A 9,024-nucleotide genomic window follows, 5' to 3' on the forward strand; every position below is an offset into this window, starting at 1 on the left:
CAAGTTTCTTCTTCCCCTCATTCAATAAATTTTCTTTACATAACTACAAAAAAAGTTACATCCATTGAGCATCAACTACCTGCCATTGAAGAAAATGTATAAAGACCCCTACTCTCTTGGAGCATCTTTTCCAGAAGGAAGAGATATATGATAAACAGTGAAACTAATAAATTAACTAATAAGTACATTATGTAGGGTAATGGGAAGGATAACACAACAGGATTTGGACAGCCAGAGAAGCACAGGAGGGTAACAGGGATTGGGTTGGTCTGCATGGAGCAGCGATCGGTGAGGGGAGGCAGTGTTACATAATGAGTGAACGTGAGCTTCATTGCAAAGGTGATATTTGAGCAAAAATATGTTGTTGGGCTTAACGGACACAGCAAAGCATATATTTGAGAGGATTATTCTCAGCAGAGGAAACCAGTTTATCAAGTAATGTAGGGAAGGGTAGAGAGCAGAGCTATGGGAGTCTCTGCATAGAAGAATGATATTAACTGACTTAAGCCAGATTGGAGATAATTAGACACTTGTTTTTGGAATGTGTTGAGATTAGGATTCAACATCCAGGTTGAGATATTTTTGCCAGTGTACATATTAATCTAAAGTTTGGTAGAAAAGAGGAAATAGAGAAATAAATCAGGAAGTAATCTATATATAAATAATATTTCAAATCGTGGGTTGGGGGAGATCTACAGGAAAGTGAGAGTGTAGACAAGAGAAGGATCCTAGGGATCTCCAGTGCCAAGAGAAACTGCAGTAAAGAAGACTGCTGGGTACTGAATGAGGAAAGTGGAAATGAGGGGCAAAAGGCATCCTTAGAAATCAAATAAAGCATTTATTTTCTTGGAGGAATAATCAAGGGTATCACATGCCTAAAATTTACCACTGGATTCAACTATGTAGTCATTGGTGACATTAAAATGGGTAGTTTTGTTGGAATTGTGGAAACCAAAGCCTGTTGGAGAGTTTTGAGAATATGTGGGAAGAAATTGGAGACAGTGATGGAGACAATCAGAAGCACATAAACGGGCAATCACTAGCAGGTAAGTGGGTTCAAAAGTAGTCTTTTCAAAAAAGAAAAAAAAATACCAAAAGTAGTCTTTTCATTGCTTTACTTATGCATGAGGTGTAGGAGTAATGATTTCTTGAGATGCTGATGGGATGGTCCATTAAAGAGCAAAGAGTAGATGATATGAGGATAGAAGAGGATCACTAAAATCATGTCCTAGTGTAAGGAGAATAAAACAGGAGATGCAGCAAAAGTGGAGTGAGTCTCTGTAGCTGTGCTTATGATGGTTCATCTATGATAAGTCTCAGGACAGCAGAATTACAGGATGTGGATGCTGGTGGTTGGGTAGCTGTGTGTGGCTCTCTAGTCTATGGTAACCAGCTAAACGTGATATTGGAAAGGGAGGCCTGGTAGTTTGAGAGAAGAAGAGAGATTGAACGCATGACATTTAGATAGGGTGGTGGCCATCACTGATAATGATATATGACCTAGAACTTGACTGAAATTTAGATAAACTAAGATTGAGATTAACTGTTTTCTAGAAAGTTAAGTAGGCTAGTGCCAAGTTGCAAACCCAAGAAGGATGACCACAGAGCTCCTATAATAGAGCTTCAAATTTTCTATTTTTAAATTTTCTATTTTCACTATAGAGAGATATCAACTACCTGGTAACTTCCATTTGTAGGTTTTGCTGCCAGGAACGTGCAACCTATTTTGGCCCAAATGAGGTATACTTTCCCATTTGTTCTGAGAAATACTGGAGATCTTTGACTCCAGGAGGTTCTTGAATGACTCCTCAACAGCACCTGCTGGTATCAGGGTATCAGGGCCCCAATCTCATTCACTACAACAGTACTCAAGGGAGTTTATGGTAAGGGTTTGGCCAGGAGCTAAGTTGCTTTTAGGATTTTACTTTTTAACATCTCTCTTATTCCTCTAACTTCCAGGAAACAGTCTTCCCTTTCATATCACTCTCAAATTTTAAATTCACATAATACTCTTGGAACTGTTTATTGTCTGTATTCTTAATGTGAATCTGTCTCATTGACTGACATTGAGATTCCTGCAGCATAAAGGCTATTTGTATTTAAAACACTTTGTATTTCTTATAACTCAGTGTGAGATTTATATTGCTTAATAAATGGTGTTGATAATCATAGTTATTTGAATTCTTTAAGGTTGAAAATCATTTTTATAATTACTGAGTGGTAAAGGACAGTGGATGGATGAACAGAAGGAAGAGGGGAAGGTATATTCATATGGATGCTATCCACTAGTCCACTAAAAATAAAGCTTTGTAATATTATTCAAGTAAAAATCTTTTCTTCTAGGTTTCCTGCATTGAGACACAGAGCCAAGCCAAATATTGGTGAGTGCCATCATGAATACCAATCATGTAATCTGACTCTTTCTTACAATTTCTGTGACTATGTTTTAAGTGAGTCTTTAAGTGCTATAAAGCAAAGGGGGAAAATCCCCGAAGAGATGCATATTGTTTTATCACCTGTTTCATAAAGTGAATAAGATGTTAATTTAAAGTAGTGAATAACTGGGGCACCTGGGTGGCTCAGTCAGTTAAGTATCTACCTTCGGCTCAGGTCATGAGCTTAGGGTCTTGGGATGGAGCCCCACATCAGGCTCCCTGCTCAGTGGAGAGTCTGCTTCTCCTTCTTTCCTCTGCCCCTCCCCCTGCTCATGCTCTCTCTCTCAAATAAATAAATCTTTAAAAAAATAAAATAAAGAATAAAAGAATTAAAAAAGAAAATAATGATTATCCAAATTAGTTTGAAGATGTCATAATTCTTAAAATTGTTCCCTATTATTTTAAAGGTTTGAAGACAGCTTTCTATTAAAAGTAATGTTCTACGATAGCATTTTGCTTCATAAATGTGGCTTACTGAGAATAAATCAGTTACGGACATCTAAAAATATTTATTAACTTTCTTATATTCAGATATATTTCACACCACACTTAGTGCTTCATGCAAAGATAGATTTAGAGATTTTCAGGGGATCCATAAAACTTCTCAACTATAGAAAATCTGACTGATATTTTGAGATTTGATCAAATGCCTGAATATTCTATTCCCAGAATGTGAAGAAAATGGCAAAGCATAAAAGAAAGAAAGAAGTCAAGAAATGGGGTAGGTGGGAAGGGAGAAGAGGAGGGAGGGATGGAGGGAGATGTCAGTGTTGTAGCACATCGATGAAAAACACCAGAAGTTGTAAGGAAATAAGTAAGTGGAAATAAAATGATACAGAGTATAGAGAGAATTCTCAACCATTGAAAGAATGACCCAGGGAACTGTGCAGATGGGGGAACCCACTAAATTAGGGAAGTAAGTACAGATTTGGTACAGTGGCTTAATAAAGACACATCGACTGTTAGTGTGATTGCTTTTGGCGGCCAGGTGTCCTGCACAGAAACCTTACACAAAAGACTTTGGAAAGAGCAAAAAATGTGTATAGCAGGGGTTTTATCCAATGGCTGAGGGGGTGGGGAGGAGGAGATCATCTGAGAAAACACTAAAGTTCAAAAAAAAATAATGCAAAGAACAATACATAAATAAAATAAGAATATTAAATTAATAAAATTATAAAGTATTCAAGAAACAGGTAAAATAATAAAAATGACCATTTATTTTCTCAATCTTATTGAAGAGGACATTATTTAGAATATAAAGACATAACTATGATAATAGAATATGGCATGAGAGTCATATTCCAACAACTAGGAAATTATAATTTAGAAAAATTGCATATGTAATCCTAAAAAGATGAGCTTTGTTTTGCAAGAGAGGGTGGGTATATAACCAAGTGGCAGAGAAATTATTTAAGGCCTCCGTGGGGATCATAAGAACAGAAACCACGTGCCTTACCAACAAGTTACATGGGTAGAGAGCATAAGCTAACTCATATGCTAGATTATTAAATATTCTTTTTTTTTCCTTAAAGATTTTATTTATTCATGAGAGACATAGAGAGAGAGGCAAAGGCACAGGCAGAGGGAGAAGCAGGCTCCATGCAGGGAGCCCGATGCAGAACTTGATCCCAGGAGCCCGGGATCACACCTTGGGCGCAGACAGATGCGTAACTGCTGAGCCACCCAGGTGTCCCTAATTAATTATTCTATTTACTGAGAGACACAAATGCTACTGGTATGGTATAAGGTTCAGATATTCTAAATATAATTCCAGAGCACAAATATTACACGTGAAATGAGGAAACTGCAGCTCATAAATATGATCATGATGTAAAATAATTAACTTGCCAAAATCTGGATACAAATCCAATTCTTCATGAGTACAAATTCCAGTTGCTTTTCATTGCAATAGGATTGACTGACAGCATCTGGGTGGCTCAGTCGGTTAAGCATCTGACTCTTGATTTGAGTTCAGGTTATGATCTTAGGGTTGTAGGATTGAGCCCTCCATCAGGCTCTGCACAGAGGGGAGAGTCTGCTGGAGATTCTGTCTCTCCCCCTCTCTCTACCCTTTTCCCCTTCTCTCTCTCTCTTACTCTCTTTCAAATAACTAAATAAATCTGTAAAAAAAAAAAAAAAAGATTGTACTGTGTCCTGTGGGACATTTAGGTACAGGAAAAAGCATATCAAAGAACTGAAAGACATTATACTATAAGCTATAAGAATTAAAATCTTAAACCTGGAAAATCAATGGTAGGAAGAAACTTAACTGATAAATTATTGATTTCCTCTTTGCTCTTGAGACTTTTACCTGAAGGTCTTGGTATCCCATAGACAAAGTTCATGCCTGATGAGTTTGATAAAACCCTTTAGTTAGAACCCTGGTATTAAGCAGACAATGATATTAATATCCCATATCAGGCAATATATTTCACATGAATGAAGTTACTATTCCACTGTAATTGGTGCCAGCAGCATTCTAGATGAATGTGTCTCAAAAATGTACCCATGGCCAAGAGGTCAGCATGAATAGTTCTGTCACCTATGGCCACAATTTTATTTAATTAGTACTCAAGGGATATACATTGTTGGTAATATAAACATCACTTGTTAATTTTGCTCTTACAAGGAACTATGCTAATCATGATAACAAGTATGTCAAAACCTTTCCTAGTAGTAGGAAAGAAATTTAAAGCATATACCTTAAAAGACTGTAAATGATTCCCTAGAGATTACTTATAATGTACGTAAAATGGCATGTCTGAGTTCAATTGCAAAGGCCATGAAAATAATACTGATTATATTGATGTTAGAGATCTTTGCATTTGGCTATTACTTCTCAGCTTTCTTACCCTTTGCTACCACTTTGAGTGGCTTAAACATCTTTATTAATTGGCTTTACAACTATGTGTCAATAATGATTCCTGCACCATCATTTAAATGTTGCTTACTTTTATTTTTCATAGGAACCCACTCCACTATACCATTTTTGCTTTATAGGAGCAAACTAAGGATTTCCCATTTGGAAACGAATCAACAACAACAACAAAAAAACCCTTTATAATGCGAAACTGATATCAAACCACTTGATTGCTTTTATTATTACTGTTTTATTTTCAAATACTGTTAACATTTTCTAATTTAGAAAACCACAGATGAGACTGTCAGGGGATTTATTTTGCTTCCCCAAAACATGCCACTGCATTAAAATAATTTGTCAATTTTACGAGATTTAATCCAGGATCTAGCATTTAGTCAAGCTACTTATCCTGTCTTAAACCACCAAGAATGGTAATAAAGAACAGATTGATTTTTCACTGCATCAGAGTGCTGTATAAATGGAACAAAACAATAAAATTAAAATGGCTCCACACATAGAAATCATCAGTACTCAGTATTTTTGTAAATTATTATTCCTTCTCTCACCCCTGTGAATATCATTGTTTATTGCAGACTTTATAGTATTGATTTTTAAAAATTATATACTTGAATGACAATCTTCTCATCCTGTTTTAAGTTTTTCACCCACAGTGTAAAAAATCAGCGTTGAGATTTAATATAGAGTTTGTGATTCTGGTTTCTTTTAAGGGAACTTAACCTTTTCAGGATCAATGTTCTACAATGTCCAACGATGGGTTGTTGTCATCCGATCTATCTGTAATTGGTGGTCAATTTGCGGGACACAACACCTTGGCAGTTAAGGTGAGTCAAGGAAAATTAAGAAAAGTAATTAAAGAATGTCAAGGATAAGTATATCTGACATAAAAATAGCCTGGCTTTCCTGCTGTGCCAGCGACTGTTGTGGAATCTGGTAAGCAACCTCATTAATGAGGATAATTATCTCCTCCTGCTTTTTAACTATTGTTAATTTTTGAAAGTTTCTTTAGCCAGAGCTTGCTAGAAACTGTAATGATACCACAAACAAGGTCATTAAGTAGATATTGGCATTTTGAGGTGAGATGCACATTTAGAATATCGTTTTTAAAAATTCAATTTATTTATTTGAGATTTTAAGCACTCCTGAAGGCAATATGGTATTTTTCATTTTTATGTCTAATATAGACTAATGCACCAGAGGATTTAAAATTATTTGAGTGCCTGAAAGGTGAACAAAAAGAAAATATTGTGGAATTTCTTCATCTTTCTAGTTGTGAGTGCTTGTGGATTTTAAAGATTTTGGAGATGAGGGTTTAGTGGCCCTCATGACTTTCAATGACATTGTGATTTATATTAAGAAATATGGCCTTGGTCTTCCTTCTCCACTTCTGGCACAGAACACTAAAAACCCTCAGATTTCCTAAATGATAAGAGCAGCAAAATAACTTTTGGCAAGCCCCACCCTGAGAATGGGGCTGGTCACCAGTAGGGCCAACCAAGTGGTTAAAAGACTAGAACCTTCAGTCTCATATCCTGACTTCCAGGGAGGGGAAGTGGCTAGAGGTTGACTCAGTCACTAATGATCAATGATTTAATCAGTCATGCCTAAATAATGAAGCCTCCATAAAATCTTCAAAGGACAGGAATTGAAGAGCTTCTGGGCTGATGAAACTGTGGAGGTGGTGGGAGAACAGTGTTCCTGCAGAAGGGAGAGAAACACTCCCTCTTCCCATATACCTTGCCCTATGTATCTCTTCCAACTCGTTGTTCCTGAATTATATCATTTTTATAATAACCCAGTCACTTTCAAGTAGAATGTTTCTCTGAGTTCGGTGGGCCACTCTAGCAAGTTAATCAAACCCAGGGAAGGGGTGGGTGGTGGGAACTTCTGACTATGGCCAATTGGTTAGAAGCACCAGTAAGGACCTGGGTTTGGAATGACATCTGAAGTCCAAAGAGAGTCTAAGGAACTGTAATCTCCAGCCTGTGGGTCAGAAGCATGGGTAATAATAACCTGGGCTTACAACAGGCCTCTGATATAGTGGTAGGAGGAAGCGTAGTCTGGTAGAACTGAGCCCTCAACCCTAGAATCTGCGAGATCTCTCCGCTGAAGATTGCAGAGGAATTAAGCTGCATGGTGGGACACCATTAATTCCATGGATGTGAGGGAAAGCACTTCCATGCCTAGGAGATTAGTGGTCAGGAACTCAATTTACCTCCTGATATATCAACTTTGGCTGGTCCATCTCTACCCCCAAGATCTTATAATATTTAGAAACAGAAATTTGAAATCTTAAACACTTCAGTGTAACTGGCCTTTTATTAAGCATCTTCTCTCTTCCAAATCACTGTAGTTCTATAGGAGATTTCAACTAAGTGGTTTGTTGCAGGATCCTCTAAGCTTCACATTTGATCACTAATTTTTAGAAACCTGCTGGGTAGTGTCACATTGCTCTAGCATCTTCTCTGGGGTTCTCCCTATGTACATGCATCTTCATTTCCAATCATGGGAATCATCATTCCATCTCTTTTGCTATATCTCTGATTTGGTCTCAAGTGCTTTCATCTTTGGCTATTATGTAAATAGGGTAATACCTTAAGTATTCAATTTAAGATGTAACATATGGGCAACCAGGTGGTCTCTTTTTTATAAAAGAGCTACAGGATTTAGGAAAATATTTTGCATACCCAACCCTTTATACTGAATATTTCACCCTAAAAACAAGGCAATTAATAGAATGATAATGGATAATAGATTTGCTGATTCCCTGTTTGAAGATATGCAAAGCTGGTATTATTTCCCTCTGTTGTTAGAAATAATCTAAAAGCAGCAAAGAGAGCATTTCTTTTTTTTCTTTTTCTTTGTGTGTGTTTGTTTTGTTTTGTTGTTTTGTTTTGTTTTGTTTTGTTTTTTGAAAACGAAGAAAAAATTAGAGCCTCCATATAAGGACTGCTTGCAACACTTTCCAGGATGTGTGAGAGAGACCTTAGGATCATAAGAAAAGCGTCCATGAAAAAGGGCTCAGATAGTGATGACCAAACAAAACCCAGCCAAATACAATTCTCAAGGGTTAGGTGCAAAACCCAAAGCACCTGTTTACATACAGGGAGGAGCCTGGACAGATTGATAGCCATGGGAATCTTGTTTAGTTTCAGAAAGTGACTCTGCAGAACAAGAAATTATAAGGAAAATCCATTTTTTTTTTTTTTTGTAGGATACAGCCTATCTCGACAGAAGGGGGAAAAATAGTCTTTGCATTTAAAATAACAGTATAGAGAGTAAAATAAGAAAAGCAACTCACATGCATTTTATTCCCTTTTGCTTAGGCAGAAACAAACAAAAACTACTTTATTCACACATTTTGGACCATTAAAGATAATTCAGGCAATCAGAAACACTTTCTTGCCCTTACCTATTTGCAACCTCCCCCCCGCAAAAAAAGCACACACACACAAAAGATCTGTGTGTATACTATATTTATATCTAATCCAGAAAAAAAAACATGCCTGTATAAAGCCAAGAAGAGAAATGAAAGGAGGAAATAATCTATTAATTTGAAGTTAAGAGTCTTCTAATATAATCAGAAGAGAGTACCTGATTATAGCTGGTGATGAAACAGCTAGAAAAGATGGGGAAATATGATAAACCATCTTTTGATGGGTGCAGAATGATGCAAAGGTGAGTGCAGCAGAGGAGCTAGGAATGTGGGGT

The sequence above is a fragment of the Canis lupus genome, chromosome 22 (genome assembly GCF_003254725.2).
Source record: "Canis lupus dingo isolate Sandy chromosome 22, ASM325472v2, whole genome shotgun sequence".
In the NCBI taxonomy this organism is placed as follows: Eukaryota; Metazoa; Chordata; class Mammalia; order Carnivora; family Canidae; genus Canis; species Canis lupus.